Source organism: Rhinatrema bivittatum, chromosome 1, assembly GCF_901001135.1.
Source record: "Rhinatrema bivittatum chromosome 1, aRhiBiv1.1, whole genome shotgun sequence".
Lineage (NCBI taxonomy): Eukaryota > Metazoa > Chordata > Amphibia > Gymnophiona > Rhinatrematidae > Rhinatrema > Rhinatrema bivittatum.
This window is the reverse complement of record NC_042615.1, coordinates 542,816,826-542,839,034: the sequence shown is the minus strand read 5'-3', so window position 1 is coordinate 542,839,034 and position 22,209 is coordinate 542,816,826. Positions and strand designations below refer to the sequence as shown.

Genomic DNA, 22,209 nt, shown 5'->3' with positions numbered 1-22,209 from the left:
GCCTTTTCCATATCATTCCCAACACGTTCTTTAATTACAAAATGTTCATGTATGAGGACAGCAAGAGAATTAAAAACCAAACACGTGCTTTGCACCAGTTTTCAAAGGGAAAGTTTTAACAGACTTTCACTTTGAAAAAAACGTCCTGTGGAAAATTTCCTGTAGAGATTTGCACCCGGCGTTTCTGTAGATATTTTTTTTCCCTTGAAAATAACATGCGTACATTTGAAATGTAGTCTGTATGTCTTATTTCCCTCCTCTAATCTAAACAACCCCCCAGGGCTGTGTACTTTTTGCCGATAAAGGCTGCACAATATTCAGACAGTCAGGTTACCTGAGCAAATTAGTATTTGCTTGGGTGAAAAATACCTCTCTCATTTTTATGAAAATTCCTCTCTCATTTTTAGAAAGAGAGAGATGAAATGTGAGTGTGTCAACCCCTCAGGGCTGTGTACTTTTTGCCGATAAAGGCTGCACAATATTCAGACAGTCAGGTTACCTTAGCAAATTAGTATTTGCTTGGGTGAAAAATACCTCTCTCATTTTTATGAAAATTCCTCTTTCATTTTTAGAAAGAGAGAGATGAACTGTGAGTGTGTGTATATGTATAGACCCTGCCCCCACCTGATCCCGGGCACAGGGGCTTATAGGTCACAGCCAAGAACAGGCCCCATGACCTTCTCTGGGGGTTTCTTCCACATCAGTCCAGTCCAGTTCAGGCACCAAAAACTCCCCAAATGTTCAAAATAAAAAACTTCACTGGCAAAGACGAGCGGGTAAAACAAAGTCCATAAACAACGATACCCCAGTTGATAGTGCAACAAAGTCCAAAAATCACGTCTCCGTTTCTTTCAAACACACTGTGCTGCACTCACAGATAAGTCACATTTATAGGTTTGGAACTCTCTACATATCTCTAGCTTCACTCTCTGGCAAGGCTACTGGTTGACTCATCTGCAGTCAACAATTTCTTTGGATCCTTTTTCAAATGGGCAGCTCTTTTCCATGCAAGCTCCCATCAAGAACAAAATCCTCTCTAGCTCACAGTTCTCCAAAACTCTCTCTGGAACAAAATGAGGTATATTCATTGTCCTCCCAAGAATTCTTCCTTCCAGCCAAAGACATGGGTTCCCCAACCTGGCCCCATCCCAGGGGCATTGCTAGGTACTTAAAAAAGATGTATTTATTTATTAAGATTCTTATATTCTGTGACTTCCAACAGAATAGTGTTTAGTGCAGAGTACAGTATTACATGCATAAAAATAACATAAGAAATACAAAATAAAAACATCACAGAATTTAAACATAAAAAAAAAATTACAAAATGGCTCAATCCCCAAATGCCTCTCCAAAAAGAACAGCCTCTAATTGTTTCTGGGGAATGGGATCATAGATCCTTCCACTGTCCTCTTCCTCCCACCACCAAGATTTTGATAGATACATTAAAAAATCACAATTACCTCTTCCCTCCAAGCATGAACTTCTCAAGGTACAATAGACATACTATAGGTTATTTTAAGCATTTATTGTATTTTGCTGATGGTAAAAGTACAGGTAAAGAAAAACAAAGATATTGTATAACAGAATAAACAAAATATATAAAGCATGCTTTCAGGACTGCAGCGAGTTTATCAGGATTTTGCATTTCCTGAACATAGCTCCTCCTGCAAATACAGAGGATCCTGAAAAAATAATAGTGATGACAGCATATAAAGACCAAATGGTCCATCCAGTCTGCCCAGCAAGGTGCTATTAGTAATAAATACCGTTCTGTGCAAGTTACCCCCATTCTTTCTATTAAGGGTAGTGACTGCCACTCTATGCAGATTACCCCCATGCCCCCCTTTTTTCATATCCAACATCTATCATATAGAGATCCGCAGTGTCTATCCCATTCCCTTTTGAAATCATTTGTTTTCTTCCTTATCACTTCTTCTGGGAGGACATTCCAGGCATCCACTACCCTCGCCATGAAGAAATATTTCCTGATGTTGGTTCTGAGTCGACCCCCCCCCCCTCCCCTCCCCTCCAGGAGTTTCATTTTGTGACCCCTAGTTCTACAGTTTCTTTTCCAACGGAAAGGATTTAAATTTGTATATCATTAATACCTTTCAGATATCTGAAGGTCTGTATAATAGGGATGTGCAGCAGGGACGGATTCGTCCCATTCGGTATTCGGATTCGTCGGGACCCAAATCCGTTGCATCCGTTCTCGGGAGACCCCGATCCGTTCATTAGTTAGATATGTATTTGTTTCCCAAAAAAACCCATCCCAACCCTTTAAATTTAATGTACCATACAACCCCCCACCCTCCTGACCCCCCCAAGACTTGCCAAAAGTCCCTGGTGGTCCAGCAGCGATCTGCACTCGGGCTGTCAGCTGCCGGTATTCAAAATGGCGCCAATAGCCTTTGCCCTTACTATGTCACAGGGGCTACCGGTGCCATTGGTCGGCCCCTGTGACATGGTAGGAGCAATGGATGGCCGGTGCCATCTTGTGCTTCTACCATGTGACAGGGGCCGACCAATGGCACCGATAGCCCCTGTGACATAGTAAAGGCAAAGGCTATCGGCGCCATTTTGAATCCCGGCAGCCAACGGCCCGATTGCAGGAGATAACTCCAGGACCCTCGCTGGACCACCAGGGACTTTTGGCAAGTCTTGGGGAGGTCAAGAGCACACTGTACTGTATCGGCCCAATAATACTCCAGGTGAGGCCACAATAAGGACTTGTACACCTCCTTTTTCTTACTCATTATCCCTCTCTCTATGCAGCCCAGCATTCTTCTGACTTTAGCTATCACCTTGTCACATTGCTTTGCCATCTTCAGATTCCCAGGCACTATCACCCCCAAGATTCCTTTCTTGGTCTGTGCACATCAGGCTTTCACCCCCATTGCATATAGCTCTTTTGGATTACCACATCCCAGATGCATGACTCTGCACTTATTGGTATCAAATCCCAGCTGCCAAATCTTCAACCATGAGTGTATGCAGTGAGTGTAACAAATGAAAAAGAGAAACATCACCAGTCCTCATAAAACAAATCAAGAAATACTAATATAAAGAACAGATTATTTCAAAATAGCTGATGAATAGAATATCCAATAATTAAAAACTCAAATAAAACATTTCAAGACACCAATAAAATATTTTAAAACAGCAGACACAAAGACCAAATAATTAAAAATAATAAGGATAATTTGCTCTCCATACCTAGAAACATGTGATATTCAAGTGCCCTGAGATTATTTTGAATTAGTGGGGGGGGGGGGGGGGGGGGGGGGGTGGTTGCTTGCAACTTTCTCCTCTCTCTCAGTCAAACACAAGCTATTTCCCTCACACTGGCTCTCAGTCACACGCATATACACATGCTCTCTTTCTCACTTACATAGGCTCTTACATATACATACATGCTGTCTCTCTTTTTTTCACACACAGGCTCTCAATCACATATTCACATGCTCTCTCTCACCTATACAGGCTCTCAATCACACACAGACACACATATTCTCTCTCTCTCTTACTTATACACACACAGATATATTTTCAAGGGCCCATGCATGTAAATTTCGGGGTTTACGGGCATGGCTGGGCCTTGTGCGTGCCTCATGTGTTTTACAACAGGCCCAACATGCACATAAACCCCAAAAAGCGCACAAGTGCGGGCCTGTCAGAAGGGGCGGGCCGGGGAGCGGGGATGGGTGGAGAGGGTGGGGACAGGTTGGGACAACACCATTAGCTGCTGTCCCAGGGAAGTGCACGCCGGCAGCCGGCCAGCACAAGGAAGTTGGTTCTGCTTCGACAGAGCAGTAAGTAAAAAAAACAAAAAAAAAATGGGGATAGTTAGGGTTAGGTTAGGGGTCAGGGAGGAGAGAGGAAGAAGTAGGAAAGGTAAGGTTAGGGATAGGAAAGTTCCCTTCCAGTCCACTCCTTAATTGGAGCAGACTGAGAGGGAACTGGGGCAGGTTTGATTGTTTCACCACGTGTAGTTTACTAAAATTCACCCCTCCCCCCCGCGCATGCCGCCCACACATGGACACGCAGAAGTGTCCATGAAATTTTATAACATGCGCGCACCAGCATGCGCATGTTATAAAATCGGCGCGTCCATGTGCGCACTCCTTTTAAAATCGATTACGCAGGCTCTTAATCATACATACACATGCTCTCTCTCACACATACAGGCTCTCAATTACACACTTAATACATGCTGTGTCTCTCATACATAAAGGATGTCAATCACACACACACACACACACATGCTCGCTCTCTCATACACACACATACACGTGCTCTCACACACACACACACACGTGCTCTCTCTCACACACACACACACAGAATCTCTCTCACATACATACACACACAGGCTCTCAATCACACACATACATACATGCTGTCTCAAACACACATGCTCATTCACTCACACTCTCTCTTCTCCCCCCCACCCCCAACCAAAGAACAACTGGTGGCAGCGGCAGCAGCATCCTACTCTTCTTCCAACACTTGCGGCCTCAAGAAAGGTGTCCCATCAGCCATGGGGGCTGACTTTGTTCCTCTTTTTGCTCCGGGCCGATGCTGCTTGCACTTGTAAAGTACCATGGTCTCTTCTTCCCACGCACGGGCAGCTGAACACCACTTCCTCTTCCGGGCTGTAGGAGTGGGAAAAATAGACCATGCTACTAGTCCTACTGACTCCAGCTATCCTACTGCGTTCTACCAGGGCTATCAGCATTTCAAGCATGGACGGAAGAAGAGTTTGTATCTCACCGGGATTAAAGGGGAGCAGCTGGACGAATGGGGGACTGAGAAGTGTGGCAACACACCTGCATGTGCTTGGCAACACACTGGTTGAGAACCGCTGCTCTAACGTAATCTAATGCTTTCTTCCAGTTTCAAAGCCATACTTAATCAGTACATCCATGTCATATCTGTTCTGTTTTGATCTAAAATTTTATCATGCAAATAAAAATGCAGCATTTTCTAGGACAGAGTATTCTAACCATCCATGCTTTTCAAACCAATGATACTGAAAGCAGCCTTTTTTTTTTTTTTAATTCAGATTGCTCATAAGGATATTGTGCTAATGTGAGCTGCACTGGACCTCTCTCATCTCCTAAATCGGAAGCCTCACAAGCTGGCCTAACACTTGACTCCTTTGCCTCTGGCCTCTGTTTGCTTACTGGAGCCTTCCTCTGCATCTGATGGATTTAGCTGCTCCATATTCTCTCTCTCCTGCTGCTGAAGTTGCTGTAATGCAGCCGTACAGGTTAAAAAAAACCCCCAAAACTACCTAATATCCATTCCCTACGGAGAAGGAAAAATGAGCTCATTAAGTCTAATTTCATAAGAATATGGGTGCAGACCCTGCATCACTTTTATAGCCTCTCTCTTGACAGCTTCCACTATGTCTATATATTTTCAGAGGCATGGCTTCAAGCTTTCTTAGAACACTTCTCATTCTGTCTGCTCCCTTGGGGGTATCCACTCAGTTGCAGATCATAGTGTCTTACGCAAATAAACACATTTTTCCTGCTAATCCCTCTGCTATATCACTCACAAAAATATTGAACAGAAATGGCCACAGCCCTAAGATCAACCCTAAGGCAATCCACAATTAAAAGACCCCTGAAAGTTCTCTTTTGCTATTAGGAATTGCTATTGATGTTTGTCTATCTAGTTTTGATATTGCATTTTAACTGATTTATTTATTGTACACCACTTGGAGCTATCCCAATAGGCTGATAATTAAATGAAAATAAATAAAATCATGTAACAGAAGAAATACATTTCACTTTACAACTCACCACACAAAAAAAAAAATCAAATTCTAGTGTCACTTCTGTAACCTCATTTTGGGGTATATAAAATGATGAGAAAAGATTTCCAAATCATAGTGATCTGTGTCTGGTTTTTTAACTAGATCAACCAAGGCAGGATGTTTATAAATCATAGAGTAGGCCTTCCTTTCCCTACTTGGATGATTATATTCCACACAATGCATCTGGATAATCCTGACATATGTCCATTTATTCACCTCCTCTTGCAATAACAAACACAATGCTGGATCTTCCAAGTCCAAACCTGGTATCTCATGGGTCTGATTCAGAACGACACTTATGTTCTTCGGCTACGATATGGCTACAATTGATGCTTCCAGTTGAATATATCAGTCAAGATAATTTCTAACTCCATGCTACTTAACCTGCTCTGCAGAGCACAGTATATAACCTCAAAGTATGCTGGTATAAATTATATTTTTATACCAAGTAATTATAGTATTAGTGTTACTCATCATTTGCAGCACAAAAATCCTAAAAGCTGCGCTCGACAGCTAGGAAGTATTCACTGCCTCTCAACTCCATATCATCAGTCATAGGTAAGTGCCATAAATAACTGTAATCAAGTACATTAAGATCGCAGTGAAATAAAAAGCTGACTTGATTTCATTCAATTATAGAATCAATAAATATGATCAGGGCAGCAGGGGACATGTCCGTTACATTCAAGGCTAATGGTTCTAATGCATTGAGTTTGCTAGACAGTGTACCCTATTGATTGCTTGCTCAGTATGATTGAAATGAGACAACACTTGATGATAATATCTAATGTTATAATAGTTTTAAGCTGCCAGGATCTTACTCTCTTTGTTTTCTTCTTTATAGATGGATATTGCCACCCTGCGGGAAGTTAAAAGGACAACTTTCATGTCCTTACAGTAGGCAGCTTTAGAATGCAGCCAAGTGAGAGAATGTTCCTGGTTGCATAATTGATACAAAAAGAAAAAGTAGTGTGCCAAATAAAGCAGCCTGATTGCTCTTCTCAACTGTTGAGTACATTCATACTGAGGTACATATTCAGACACAGTCTGGATAGCAAATTTATCCAGATAAACTCATCAAGCTAACTTTGGAAGTCTAGTGAGGGCCCGGAGCAACCTCTCCTCTCCTAGACCTGGTGGCTGCCATTTTCCAAAATGGTACCAGGCAACCTTTGCCTCTATCATGTGACAGGGATTACCCATTAGCACAGGTAGCCCCTGTTACATGATAGGGACAAAGCGCCAGCAGGTGCCATTTTGAAGAATGCCTGTTGCCAGATCCAGGAGCAGAGGCTTTATACTGGGTCCCCACTAGACCACAAGGGCAGAGTTGGCAAGTCTGGGGGGGGGGGGGGGTTTCAAAAGTGTGAGTGATAGGGGTACTGGAAGTACTGGCAGTTAAGGAAGCTATTTTTTTTTAATGGGAAATGGTTAGGGATTGGGGCAGGACATGTGAATGGGAGAACTTTGGCTGCTTCCAGGGACAGCAAAGGGGTGTGACATAGAGGTCTCCAGAGACCCCTGTGTTATGATTTTTGTTGGGGATCTAGTGCACATTATTTGCAAATAGTGCACACATAAAAAAATAGAAAATAAGATGAAATTTTGTATTTTTTTCTGTCATTTAATTTAAAATATGACATGAAAGGACATTGACATTGTCTGTCATTTCAAAAGAAGGCACATCCCTAAGTGGTGGCCATTCAGTGGGACTGGATATTCAGCCGCTAATTAGTCGGATAATTCCTAACTTATCCGGTAAATAGGGCATTTTTTAAAAATTGGAAGGCAAATCATTATTATATTTAGTTCATGCTTTTTATTGGTAGCTTAAGGTGAGTTATATTCGGGTACAGTTTGCATTTCCCTCCTCAAAGAGCTTATAATCTAAATTTGGACCTAAGGTATTAGACAATGAAGTGACTTGCATAAGGTCATTACCAGCATCAGTGTTGTGCTTCCCAGCCGCGTACACTCTGCGGCCGGGCCTGCTCACCTCGCTACACCTTCCACCAGCTCTGGGCACGTCCCCTCCATGGCCGCTTCCAGCTCGCTGTGTCTCCGGTCCCCCTGCGCTCCCGCTCCGGACCAGGCCTCACGGCGGGGCTCAGCATCCTCCATGGCGTCTGCCCCGCCCCTAGATGCACGCGGATCGCCCGGCCTCTTAAAGGGCCAGGGGCTGATCCCAGCTCCGCGGCGCGCCCTGATTGATCGCTGCTTAAAAGGAAGTTGTCTAACACCACTTCCTCGCCTTGACAATAGGGTTGATCACATTGTGATAGCTAGTTTGCCTTCCTAATCCAGTGTCTCATTCCAGTCTCCTGTTCCAGCATCCTCCTGTTCCTACGTCTACCCAGGTAGTACCATTCGGACTGTCTTCTCAGTATTGACCTCTGCCTATTACTTTGACTACGTTTGATCGCCGCCTGGATTTGACCTTTTGCCTGTTTTCTGGACCAAGTATGAACGCTGCCCGGAACTGACCTCTGCTTTGTCCATTGACCACATCTGCACGCCACCTGGAACTGACCTCTGCCTGTCCACTGACTATGTCTGCATGCTGCCTGGAACTGACCTCTGCCTTATCACTGACCACATCCAACACCCACCTGGAACCTGACCTTTGCCTGACTGACCATCCTCGTACTGACCACTGGTATTGACCCCTGCTTTGGCTGACCATGCTATCTGTGACTCTGGCCTTGATCCTCGCTCTTCATTCAGAGACTCTGACCTGGCCTTCTCTGGCTCCTGGACTATAACCTGAACATCGACCGTGCACCCTTGTTCGTGGTGGGCACACCCCTGAACTTTATCTCATGGAGATCCTGCGAGGCCCACCTAAGACCAGGCGGCCCGGGTAACCAAGGTCTCAACCTGAGGGAACCCCGGGTTGCTAGTGGTGAAGCTCCAGCTAACCTCTGTCTCCTCCTGTGCTCTGCCTCCTAGTGGCAGGCGCTCTCTGGGTCTGACCAGGGAGCCTACCAATCCTGCACCAGGCCAAGGGTCCACTTCCCGGCGCAACAATCAGCAGAATTCGAACCTTGGCTTTCCTGATTCTTAGACTACTGTTCTAAATATTATTTATTTACTTTGTTTTTATTTATTCTACTCTTCTATGCCAGGAGAAGAATAGGAAAGAACATAAACACCAGCAAGTTAGATGTAAAAATTAATAAGGCAGGCCAAGAAAAAAATTTGAAAAGAAACTTGCAATGAAAGTAAAAGAAGCAAGAAACCTGTGGGGGAGTCAGTTGGTTCACCAGATGACTGAGGGCTATAAAGGATGCTTAAGAGGACAGAGCCATAGCAGAAAAATTAAATGAATTCTTTGCTTTGGTCTTGACTGAGGAGGATGTTGGAGCGATACCATACCTGTATCAGTCTTTCAAAGTGATGAGTCAGAGGAACTAAAGAAAATAACTGTGAAACTGGAAGATGTAATAGAGCAACTTGCAAACTAAAGATTAAGAAATCATCAGGACCAGATGGTATTCACATCATAATTATAAAAGAACTCAAATATGAAATTGCAGACCTATTACTAGCAATTGGTAACTTTTCATTAAAATCAGCCACTGTGCCTGAAGATTTGAGGATGGCCAATAGTACAGAAAAATATAAAATGGGCTACAGGGGTGATCTAAGAAACTATAGACAGTGCAGGACAGTTGGCCAACCCTGATGTGTAATTTGAACCACTTTCGGTCAGTGGTCCAGGTATTAATTCTACTGTCATTGGACTACTGTAATTCTCTGTACTTAGGTATCCCACTAAAGACACTTTATGCCTTCTAATTTTATTTAATTTATCTATTTATTTAGGCATTTTATATACTATTGTTCCAAAAGAAGATCACAACGGTTTACAAAATCAGCATTCATATTCTTGGTCAACATTCATATTCTGGGTCAATACAACATCATTATATATTCTAGTTCATATTCATACATAATCTGGGTCAACACAACAGCAGATATATAATGTTCATAATTATACATTTTCTAGGTCAACACAACAGCAAATACTAATTCTAATAATTCTCTTTATATTGTTCAGTACTTATTGCTCTTTCTACTAGCATTATCTCTGGTACTGACAGTGAAGCTGAGCCTGTCAGCATATTGGTATTTTACATTAAATCGTATGCATTTCTAAAGAGCCAATGTTTTCAGTTCACATTTGAAATTTTTTCTTTCTGTTAACTGATGTAATGACTCTGTAAGAGTGTTCCACAATTTGGGGCCCTCTATGTAAAACATTTGGTCTCTTATTTGCCTAAGGTGTGTGTTCTGAGCAGAAGACACCTTTAGAAGTTCTTTGTTTTGTGATCTGAGGGCTCTCTGTGGTATGTAGTGTTGAATTGTCATTCCTAATAGGCATGGGTTAATATTGTTGATGACATTGAAAATTAGATGTAATACTTTATAATGAATTCTGGATTGTACAGGAAGCCAGTGCAGTGCTATCAGCGAGGGGTGATGTGGTCAAATGTCCTTGTCCCTAACAAGAGTCTAGCAAAGGCATGTAGAGGTTTTAGTAGTCCTGAGGGTAGGCCTAGTACAGGGAGTTGCAGTAGTCTAAGTTTGAAAATATTAGTGTTTGTAAGATAGTGTGGAAGTCCTGTATTATTAGTAATGGTTTCAGACGATGTAATATTCTCAGTATTATTAAATTAATTAAAGTAGACCAGTAGGACCAGGCATCTAGCCTGGTCCTGCACCGGTTTAAGGGGGAACATAGAGGCACTGATTCACATACCCGCCCCCCCCCCCAGCTTGGACCCATTGGTCTGAGTATTTTCACTCCCCCTGTATCCCATCCAGGGGAGTGCCTCACATCCCCAACCCCTCTTATCTGGCCTCCCACCAATTAGGCATGGGGTCAGGGTTCTAGGGTTGTGCTCACCCCCACCTATCAGGGTTACACTAGACCACCTTATAACCACCACCCAATGTACAGCGTGCAACCCAGTCCTTTAACCAAGTCTGTTGCTGGCTCCATATTCAAATTCCACCCCAGCAGAACTTATTGGACTGGCTATGGTGCCTCCATTAGTGATTCCTCTGGTATTCTCCGTGCACTCTGGCCACTTGCCCACGCCAATTGCTATCTCCTCCACAGCTTCAATCACTGGAGTCTTCATGGCGCCACCCTCTGGGCTCTCCATGGTGTCTCTCACTTGCCTTTCCATGCCCTCTCTCTCTGGACTTCTCATGGGATTGTCTCCAGACTCCCAATAGTGTTTGGGTACCGTACAGGGTCTTCCTTGGGACTCCTGTAGTTCTGACCTCCAACTTTCTAATACTGCCTCTTCCTGTGACCCCTCAGAGTTTTTCACATACCCTTCTCTGGGCTTCTCATTGGAATAGCCTAAACTCGCAGTAGTGTTTGGGCACACTACAGGGTCTTCTTCAAGATCACCTGTAATGCCAATTGGCTGCTGGGCTTCCAATGAGTTCTCTGCAGTGACATTCTCAGCTCCCAGGCCACATGTGTTCTTTTCTAAACAGGATTGAATAATAGCCCTAACTGCTTTCCAAGAGTAGCGTAGTGGTTAGAGCAGCGGGCTACAAAAATGAGGATTCAAATCCCCCTGTTTCTCCTTGTGATCTTGAATAAGTCACTTTACCTTCCATTGCCTCAGGTACAAAATTAGATAGATTGTAAGTCCTTTGGGATAGGGAAATACCTACAGTACTTGAATGTAACCTGCTTTGAAGTGCCAAAAAGTGGAATAAAAAAAAATCAAGCTACGGCAAGCTGGTGCTTTGTGAGGCTCTCCTGTAGCTTCCTCTGCATTTCTAGGAGTCTCTGACATAATGCTTGCCAACTTTCTTCAGACATGATCTCAGAGTGCTGCATTCTGGTGCTCCACTCCTTGAACTGCAGAGTAGCTTGCTTGCTGGAAAAGGGCTGTACCCTGTTTCCATTTACCACACTCACAGCCCATTCTGGTAGCTTTTCCAGGGCTACAAAAAAGGTTTGGATGGGTTCTTGGAGAAGAAGTCCATTAACGGCTATTAATCAAGTTTACTTAGGGAATAGCCACTGCTATTAATTGCATCAGTAGCATGGGATCTTCTTAGTGTTTCGGTAATTGCCAGGTTCTTGTGGCCTGGTTTGGCCTCTGTTGGAAACAGGATGCTGGGCTTGATGGACCCTTGGTCTGACCCAGCATGCCAATTTCTTATGTTCTTAATGTACACCCTGCTCAGCACAGCATTGCTGCACCACTGTTTCATTCCCTTTTCTTTCTCAAGGAAAAAAATGTAAAAAAAAAAAAAAAAAAAGCCTATCTCCAGCAGAGCTTCTCTTTTAGCTGGTTTAAAACTACCACTTTCTAGCTGTCCCTGCAACCAGACCCATGAATCAGTTTCCTCTCTACCTGAAACATTTAAACTGTGTTTTTTTTTTTCTCTTCAGTGTCACTTTCTGAGCTCCACATTTTTTCACAGGCCTCTGTGCTCGCTACATTCCTGCACTCTGTAATTGGTTTTAGAGTGACAGGGCCCTTAGGTTCTGTACCTTTTAGAATCACAGGTCCTCATCACAAGTCTCTGCAATTTACACAGATACTATTCTTCTCTCTTCTGCGGGCTGCCTAGTTTCCAAACTTTTAGCAGGCTACATATACACAAACATTTTCCTTCCCTCTGAAACATAGAAACATAGAAATGACTGCAGAAGAAGACCAGTCGGTCCATCCAGTCTGCCCAGCAAGCTTCACACTTATTTTTTCTCATACTTATCTGTTTCTCTTGGCTCTTAGTAACTTTATGTTCTAATTCCCTTTCACCCCCACTATTAATGTAGAGAGCAGTGATGGAGCTGCTTCCAAGTGAAATATTAAGTTTGATTAGTTGGGTAAGCGGCAGCATAGCTCTCTGCCATGAAGCAGAGGGCAATGCTGGATATGTGTGAAGTATTAGTTTTTCTTCTCCCCTGTCGTTGAAGCAGGGAGCTATGCTGGATATGCATTGAAAGTGAAGTATGCCTTGAAAGTCACATTAACTATCATCAAATATTGAAAAGCCTAATAATTGGTAATACCTATAGCCCATGAACCCATCCCTGTTTTTTTCTTTTTTTTTTAATTGGGAGATGGTTGCCCTTCATCCTTCCGCTCCGTGAAGGTGGACACCTACCACCTACCACTGGCCACTGGCATCCCACTCCGTGAATGCCTCTGTGGCTACTGCCGCTCCGTGCAGTGTTTTACTACCTGCTCTTTATATGCATCCTCTAGACCTGATGGATCCCATCCCTGTTTTTTTGTTTTTTTTTTAATTTAATTGGAAGATGACAGCCCTTCATCCTTCTGCTCCATGAAGGTGGAACACCTACCACTGGCCACTGGCATCCCGCTCCGTGAATGCCTCTGTGGCTACTGCTGCTCCGTGCAGTGTTTTGCTACCTGCTATTTTATACGTGTCCTCTGGACCTGATGGATCCACAATGTTTATCCCACGCCCCTTTGAAGTGCTTCACAGTTTTGGACTTCAATACTTCCTCCGGAAGGGCATTGGGATTTTTCTCTGAGCAATGCTTTAGATAAAAAGGCCCACGCATGACACAATATGTGGGAAGGACCATCCTAGAAGCACAATCCAGATGTATTCCACACATTAAGAAAGGTGGAAAGAAGGCAAAACGATTACCGGCATGGTTAAAAGCGGAGGTGAAAGAAGCTATTTTAGCCAAAACATCTTCATTCAAAAATTGGAAGAAGGATCCAACAGAAGAAAATAGGATAATGCATAAACGTTGCCAAGTTAAATGTAAGACATTGATAAGACAGGCTAAGAGAGAATTTGAAAAGAAGTTGGCCGTAGAGGCAAAAACTCACAGTAAAAACTTTTTAAAATATATCCAAAGCAGAAAGCCTGTGAGGGAGTCAGTTGGATCGTTAGATGATTGAGGGGTTAAAGGGACACTTAGAGAAGACAAGGCCATTGCGGAAAGATTAAATGATTTCTTTGCTTCGGTGTTTACTGAAGAGGATGTTGGGGAGGTACCCGTACTGGAGAAGGTTTTCATGGGTAATGATTCAGATGGACTGAACCAAATCACGGTGAACCTAGAAGATGTGATAGACCTGATTGACAAACTTAAGAGTAGTAAATCACCTGGACCGGATGGTATACACCCCAGAGTTCTGAAGGAACTAAAAAATGAAATTTCAGACCTATTAGTAAAAATTTACAACCTATCATTAAAATCATCCATTGTACCTGAAGACTGGAGGATAGCTAATATAACCCCCATATTTAAAAAGGGCTCCAGGGGCAATCCGGGAAACTACAGACCAGTTAGCCTGACTTCAGTGCCAGAAAAAATAGTGGAAAATGTTCTAAACATCAAAATCACAGAACATATAGAAAGACATGGTTTAATGGAACAAAGTCAGCATGGCTTTACCTAATTGCCTTAGGTCTTGCCTTAGGTCTTAGGTCTTATTGCCTTAGGTCTTGCCTCACAAATCTGCTTCACTTTTTTGAGGGAGTTAATAAACATGTGGATAAAGGTGACCCAGTAGATATAGTGTACTTGGATTTTCAGAAAGCATTTGATAAAGTTCCTCATGAGAGGCTTCTAGGAAAAATAAAAAAGTCAAGGTATAGGTGGCGATGTCCTTTTGTGGATTACAAATTGGCTAAAAGACAGGAAACAGAGAGTAGGATTAAATGGACAATTTTCTCAGTGGAAGGGAGTGGGCAGTGGCATGCCTCAGGGATCTGTATTGGGACCCTTACTTTTCAATATATTTATAAATGATCTGGAAAGAAATACGACAAGTGAGGTAATCAAATTTGCGATGATACAAAACTGTTCAGAGTAGTTAAATCAAGAGCAGATTGTGATAAATTGCAGGAAGACCTTGTGAGACTGGAAAATTGGGCATCAAAATGGCAGATGAAATTTAATGTGGATAAGTGCAAGGTGATGCATTTAGGAAAAATAACCCATGCTATAGTTATACAATGCTAGGTTCCATATTAGGTACTACTACGCAAGAAAGAGATCTAGGGTTCATAGTGGATAACACATTGAAATTGTCGGTTCAGTGTGCTGTGGCAGCCAAAAAAGCAAACAGAATGTTGGGAATTATTAGAAAGGGAATGGTGAATAAAACGGAAAATGTCATAATGCCTCTATATTGCTCCATGGTGAGACCGCACCTTGAATACTGTATACAATTCTGGTCGCCGCATCTCAAAAAAGATATAATTGCGATGGAGAAGGTACAGAGAAGGGCTACCAAAATGATAAGGGGAATGGAACAGCTCCCCATGAGGAAAGACTAAAGAGGTTAGGACCTTTCAGCTTGGAGAAGAGACAGCTGAGGGGGGATATGATAGAGGTATTTAAAATCATGAGAGGTCTAGAACGGGTAGATGTGAATCGGCTTTTTACTCTTTCGGATAATAGAAAGACTAGGGGCCACTCCATGAAGTTAGCATGTGGCACATTTAAAACTAATTGGAGAAAGTTCTTTTTCACTCAACGCACAATTAAACTCTGGAATTTGTTGCCAGAAGATGTGGTTAATGCAGTTAGTATAGCTGTGTTTAAGAAAGGATTGGATAAGTTCTTGGAGGAGAAGTCCATTACCTGCTATTAATTAAGTTGACTTAGAAAATAGCCACTGCTATTACTAGCAACAGTAGCATGGGATAGAATTAGTTTTTGGGTACTTGCCAGGTTCTTAGAACAGTATACTCCAATTACTCACAGTTACTACCATTTCCCTCAGTACTCACACAGCTTCATTACAGCTCTGGGTTTGGACAGCAATATTCTACAGGAGCTGCCTTCCTCCTTGAGACCTGCGCCTGGGATGACTATCCCTAATTGGCTCCCAGCTCTTATTCCTCTCTGTGGGCCCCACTCACAGAACTCTAACTCACAAGGGGAATTAAAGAGGGCCCTGTACCAGTTTAAAGGGGGAAAATAGGGGCAATGTATCAGATGCACTATCACGGTGATATTGTGTGATATACACAATATAACAAGCATTAGAGCCTATTATTGCGCCATAAGGCCCTATTGCAATTTTATGAATGACCCTGTTAATGTGTGGGAAAAATCTTTGTTTTGTTAATTTTCCCAAAGTATCTCATATTTTGCCAAAAGATATGGTTAAAAGGTATTTGACAGAGGTTACTAAAAGTCCCAGATCAAGCAATCCTTCCAGTATCAAAGGTATATTATTTGCCTCCTTTTAAAAAAGGGGATGGAATGCAATTAAATTCTCAAATTATGATGCCACTTGAGTCATCAAAGTTGGATATATCTAATATCTTGGAGACTTCTGAAAGTGAACAGGCTAAACTTACAACTATGATAGTGACTTTTGAGCTGGAACGGATAGAGATTGGGTACTTAGACATCCTACTGAGACATTTGTTTGATCATTTTGAGTTCATTAGTGTATCATGGTTGTTAAGTTAAATATAAACATGTATCATATATTTTATTTTTCCCCTTTCAATTATCTCAGTTTCTAAGTGATAAGTTGTTCATCAAACTGAATCTTTGACTGCTGCTTCTATATACCTCGATAAATAATCTCACCAGCGTTCTGACCCAGATTCTACAACAAATGTTGGAGCCTCCACTTGTGCTTTCCCCAGCATCCCAAAGACTCCATGCCACATGGAAGTCCCTGGCCTGAGAGATGACCCAGGGTTAGGCTCCCCAAAGACATGTCATCCTCAAATGGTAAGCCACACCAAGGCAAAAGGCCATGAAGGTTCAGAACTGCTTCTCTGTAACGCCTAAGAACAAGACATGTCGAACAAGCCTGGCCAGGTCTCTGGAGAGAGTTCCTATGCCAGCTAAATGGAAGAAGCCTGCTGGGCCTGTCCAAACTACAGAGTTCTGGTGCTGGCTAGATTGGAGAAGCCTGCTGGGCCTGACCTGACTACAGTTTCTGTGCTGGCTAGATGATGGGAATGGTCTGTTGTCTGCCAATGTTATCCTGCTGTTTACTTCTTATGCCCTCTTAATGCTCTGCCCATTCTCCAGCCTCCTTGATACTGTTTCCAGTCATGGTCCAGTTGCTGTCTCTTCTTATCATGCCTCGTCTCCTGCTCCTGATGCTGGTATCTCATCTCATCCTGCTGCTGCCTCCATGCTGCTGTGTCTTCTTCTGGGGCTCCTGCCTCTATGCTGCACTCTCCAGTTCTGGTTCTTGGCCTGCATGCTGCACTTTCCAGTCCTGGTCCTGCTACATACTACTTAACTTGTGCTGCCCCAGACAGCCTTGGGCTGTCCCCTTGAGTACACACTTTCAACATGGACTGGGGCCTTCAATTGAATTCTGCTGCCTTTGGCCCTTAAGCTGTCCCCTTGAATACACTCTTTCAACATGGACTGTCTGGGGGCCTTTTGGTTAACATCACATAGTTGTGCTGCTATCAGCTCCAAAATTAGAGCTGTACTGTAGCTATTGGGGTGCCACTTTTGCTTTGTATGTTCTTTGCTGTAATCATGATTATGCAAATGGATAAGATGCTAATATTATATATGTAATGTTGCCATTTGTAACAATGTATGTAGAGGTCTACACTCAATGTACTGTTCATTTTAGTCACAATGTCATGTGCAATTACATATCTTGTCCTTGCAGAATGTGATTACCAAAGATGTTGACTTGCTTTCAATCTCTTGACATTTGTTGTGTAATAAACCGGTCACAGGTTTGAAAGAACACTTTCTGCTTGACTGTTTTCATTGTGTGCTTTTTCTCTTAAGGGTTTACTAGGACATGTTTGGGATCTATATGACCTTGCATGATAGAGTGCCATTGTCCATTCCAAGTAGGCACTATTCTGGCAGGCAAGACCATATGACCTATGGCATACAAAAAAAAGCTGATCTTATGATCTCAAGGAAGACAATAAGAGCTAAACAGGAAGCTCTTTACTGTGGACCTTCAGTATCGGCTACTGTTGCTTTCTCCAGAGAGTACACTCTTAGCTAACTGTTGGGTACATGGGCATGTATGTAAGATGGACGCTAGCTATCTAGTATTCACCTCCATATGCAGTCTGGTAGAATAGGTGAAGTAGCTATGTCTTCACTCTGTTGGGGATCAATCAGTTGTCTAGCTATGCGAAGGTCTTAGTGTATCTATTACAAACCATTGGCCTGTAACAGTGTGAAGATATATCACCTCTGACCAAACAATGGCTCTTCTCTCTGGCTCTGGCACCAACTACTATTATAACATAAGTCTTTAGTCAGAGGGCTACTTGAAAATGACAAAGCCCTAGGTGTGTTTTATCTCTAGATGGCAGAAATAAACAGCTGCAGGCATCCGGGACAGAGAGTATATAGTGCACATGTAAAGCCTGAGTGGTGTTAAGGGTAATTTACACTAATCACCCCACAAGACATAAGATTGGGCACCTTATTTCGGTCATCAATTCACCTAAAAGGCAATCTGGACAAAACTCTTTTTAGGTTCCACAATAAACAAAATGTATTCTTCTTGCAGGCTGCTCTAACACCATGTCAACAGCTGTGTGACAACTGAGGAGGAGTGAGGGAGTTGTGTAGGTTAGAGACACCAGACAGTCCAAGAGCAGTTAGGATGCTTGCTGTTGCTTGGGATCAGGCAGACATCCACTAACTAGCTGACTCTTCTGTATTGGCCTGGCATGTGGATCTGTATAATACCTGTACACTAAAGCTGATAGGCCCAGTAGGCTTCTTACATCTAGCCCAGCACAGGAACTCTGTAATCAGGATAATTCCAGCAGGCTTCTTCCATATAGCTGGCACAGGAGCTCTATCCAGAGGCCTGGCCCGGCTTGTTCAACAAGTCTTGTCTTAGGCGTTACAGGAAAGCAGTTCTGAATCTTCATGGCCCTTTGCCACACCATGGCTTGCCACTTAGGGGTGGTATGTCTTTGGGGGGACTATCCTTGGGTTATCTCTAGGGGCAGAGACTGCAAGAGACCAACACAGTGCATAAGCCATCATGCCAACCACATGACATCTATGGGAGCACAGCACAGTGACAGATTTCCAAATGTGGCAGGTTGTAGACTCCTGAGTTCATCAGCAGACAACAGCTTCTCTATCCATTATGCTATACACAGAGCTGATGATTGAGAGTCTATGATTGAGAGTCTATCAGCACAACTGCCCTGCCGGCGCCATCTTTTTAAAGATGACGCCGGCCGTCCATTGCTCCTACCATGTGACAGGAGCCGGCCAATGGCACAGATAGCCCCTGTCACATGGTAAGGGCAAAGGGCCATTTTGTTTACTGGTAGCTGATGGCCCGAGAGCAGGAGATTGCTCCTGGGACCCCCGCTGGACCACCAGGTACCTTAAAAAAATTTGGGGGGGGTCAGAAGGGTGGAGGATTCAAACTAATTAAATTTAAAGGGTTGGGGTGGGTTGTTTTTTTTTCGGCAAGAGACAGCCGAACAAAATCACTAAGAACTGCGGGAACGAAGATTTCTTGCGGTTTTTCCCCAAACCTGATACAGGAAACGAGTCCAGTACCGATTCACATCCCTAATGTACACTATTATGGCAGTCCTAAATGAACTGCCTTGCAACACATGCCTCTTTTAGATTAACTATCAGACAGAAAACATTAGGCTAGTCACATGTATTTAGTGTTTTCTTTACTGTGACTACAATTTTTTTAAGTACAGTCTACTGATCCATTGTCAAGATGAAACTTAAGTAGGCATATGTGATTTCTGTTACACACGTACCCAGACAGAGCAGTAATGAGTGAAAGAAAGATCATAGGGAGGAGAGCAACTGCAAACACTCTACTGGCAAACACTCAAGGGATACCTGAGGCCTAACTGGCAAAGTAGCATTCTATAAAGCTATGCTGAAGCTGGCTGCCACTCAGCGTGATGTCCTCAGCTTGTGTGGGTGCACATGGGGGATCTGCGGGTAGATCCGGAAGTATTTCATTGGTATCCCATGGTGTAGAACAAGATTATGGAATACTTAGCAGAGCAGCACTATATCTCCTACTTTGGGTGAGGCATACATTAAAGCTCCACCCATTTTATCCAAACAGCAAAATCTACTTTTGAGAACTCCAAAAGTGCATTCTGTGACACAGTGGGTAGAATATAAGGCCTCGTTGTACTTCGCCTCTGCCGGCATGTTGGGAATAGCAATGGGGGGTGAGAAGCCAGGTCCTGCAACCGTATCCCAAATCTCCTATAGCAAAGACAGAATAGGGGCATCTTTCACACCACACTCACTTTTAGATCTGGCTGCCAAACTATAGCATGCTGTAAGACAGAAGAATCTAACCTCTAGCTTAGCATGAGCCTTAAAAGCCTATTCCCTACCCTAAGTGCATGCCACCTTTTTCCAGACACTATATGACCAGTATAGCAGTAGCTGAATCTAGGTCAGATCATCTAGACTAATAAACTACATCTGGGGATTTCACCAAATATGTGGCAGCCCCTCACAATCAAGCTAAGGCTACTCTTCATAGCAGTTATCAAACCCTGAAGCAGAACATCAGGGTTGCCACACCTGTCCAAGCAGAAAAACCTCTACCTCCTGGTGTGAATGTGCAAGACCCTGGCTGTTCTGCAGTATGTGCTCCAGAGATACAAATTTGTGAGCCCTGACACAGAGAATATGCTAGGCCCCAAAATGCACAGGCCGCTGCTTCTGGTTTACCTGTGTGATGGGCGAGACAAATTGTGCTTGTGATCCTGGCTGAATCATCACTAACAGGGCACACCTGATCTGCAAGCACCAGAGTGTGGACACTTAAAGGTTGTGATTAACTAGTGAGATTTCAACTGCTTCAAATGGATTGGAAAAGGCCACTGTTTAATGTGAACCCGTGGAAAGTGTGTGGTACCTGCTCATATACCAAGCTTTATGGCAAGTGCATTGTTTGGCCTCACAAGATTAGCAGGCCTTTGAGCATGGAGAGAGAAAACTGGGCCTGGCTACTGTGATGCTGTTATATCCCCGACAGCGCCCCCCCCCCCCCCCCCCCATGTCAGTACCATTTGCTGCAAAAACATCGGCAGAGATGGAATAGAGAAAGAAGCATCTCTCTTACCTAAGAGCCAATTGTCACCATCCTCAAAATTTCCATACAGGCCCGATTGCCTAAGTATTACCTAAGTACAGCTCGCAGGTACCTGGCCACCACTTCAAGGATGTGCCACCACTTCAAGGATGTGCATTCAAGCGTCACAGACCACTTGCACATTGATGAAGTGGAACAGCTTTCTGTTGAGGAAGATCTCCTCCCTGTCATGGAGTGGCATGATGGCTACGTGAGTGCAGTTGATAGCTCCCAGAACATTGGGAAAGTTAGTGATGGCATAAAAGCTTCTCTTCAATTCCATCAAGTCCTGCCTGTCACGAGAAAATGCTATGTAGCGTTTCATGTGGTCAGATACATCTGTTACGACCTAGTCCAGACAGCGGGAAAAAGTGGTTTGGACATTCCCCCCACGACCCCTACTGTCATTTGGAAGGAGCCGGTTGCCATGAAATGCAGAGTGGGCAATAGTTTGGTGAGGCCTGGCACAGCATGGGACATTTCTGTGACTGAATCTAGATCCCCTCGGATTTCTTAATATAATTCCAGAATAACCTGAGAGCTGAGGCAAAAGCTGCTAACCACTAGGGATGTGAATCGTTTTTCAACGATTAAAATTATCGTCCAATAATTTTAAAATTGTCTTAAATCGTTAAAGAACACAATACAATAGGAATTCTAACGATTTATCGTTAAAAAATCGTTAATCGGGTTAGTGCGCACTAACCATTGTTAGTGCGCACTAACAGAAAATGATACAATTTGACACTTTTCAGGTTAGTTAAGGTCAGTTTAGGAATGAATATGTATTCCTATTGGCTGGCTGCCCTCTTATTTATTGATGTTACCAAGGTTCCCACTGAGGTGATGGTTGGGTGATGGGAAATGGAAACGGTTGGTAGCTTGACAAAAAAAGTAATGTGATCAGTCAATGTGACTAGAACTTGTGCCCTAGCCCTGATACCGGGAGTGTTGTGATCTTCCTCCATGCAGTGCCGTATCCCTGATACTGGGAGTGTTGTGATCTTCCTGCACGCAGTGCCCTATCCCTGATACCAGGGGTGTTGTGATCTTCCTGCATGCAGTGCCCTATCCCTAATACCAGGAGTGTTGTGATCTTCCTAAACACAGTGCCCTATCCCTGATACCGGGAGTGTTGTGATCTTCCTGCACACAGTGCCCTATCCCTGATACCGGGAGTGTTGTGATCTTCCTGCACACAGTGCCCTATCCCTGATACCGGGAGTGTTGTGATCTTCCTGCACTCAGTGCCATATCCCTGATACTGGGAGTGTTGTGATCTTCCTGCATGCAGTG

At 43.4% G+C, this 22,209-nt stretch overlaps 1 protein-coding gene across 1 annotated transcript in view; it reads right to left on the bottom strand.

The window, feature by feature from the left end:
* The window catches only part of LOC115098645 (atrial natriuretic peptide receptor 1-like), a 264,895-nt gene that overhangs the window by 50,226 nt on the left and 192,460 nt on the right, over nucleotides 1–22,209 (bottom strand). The window lies entirely within an intron of this gene.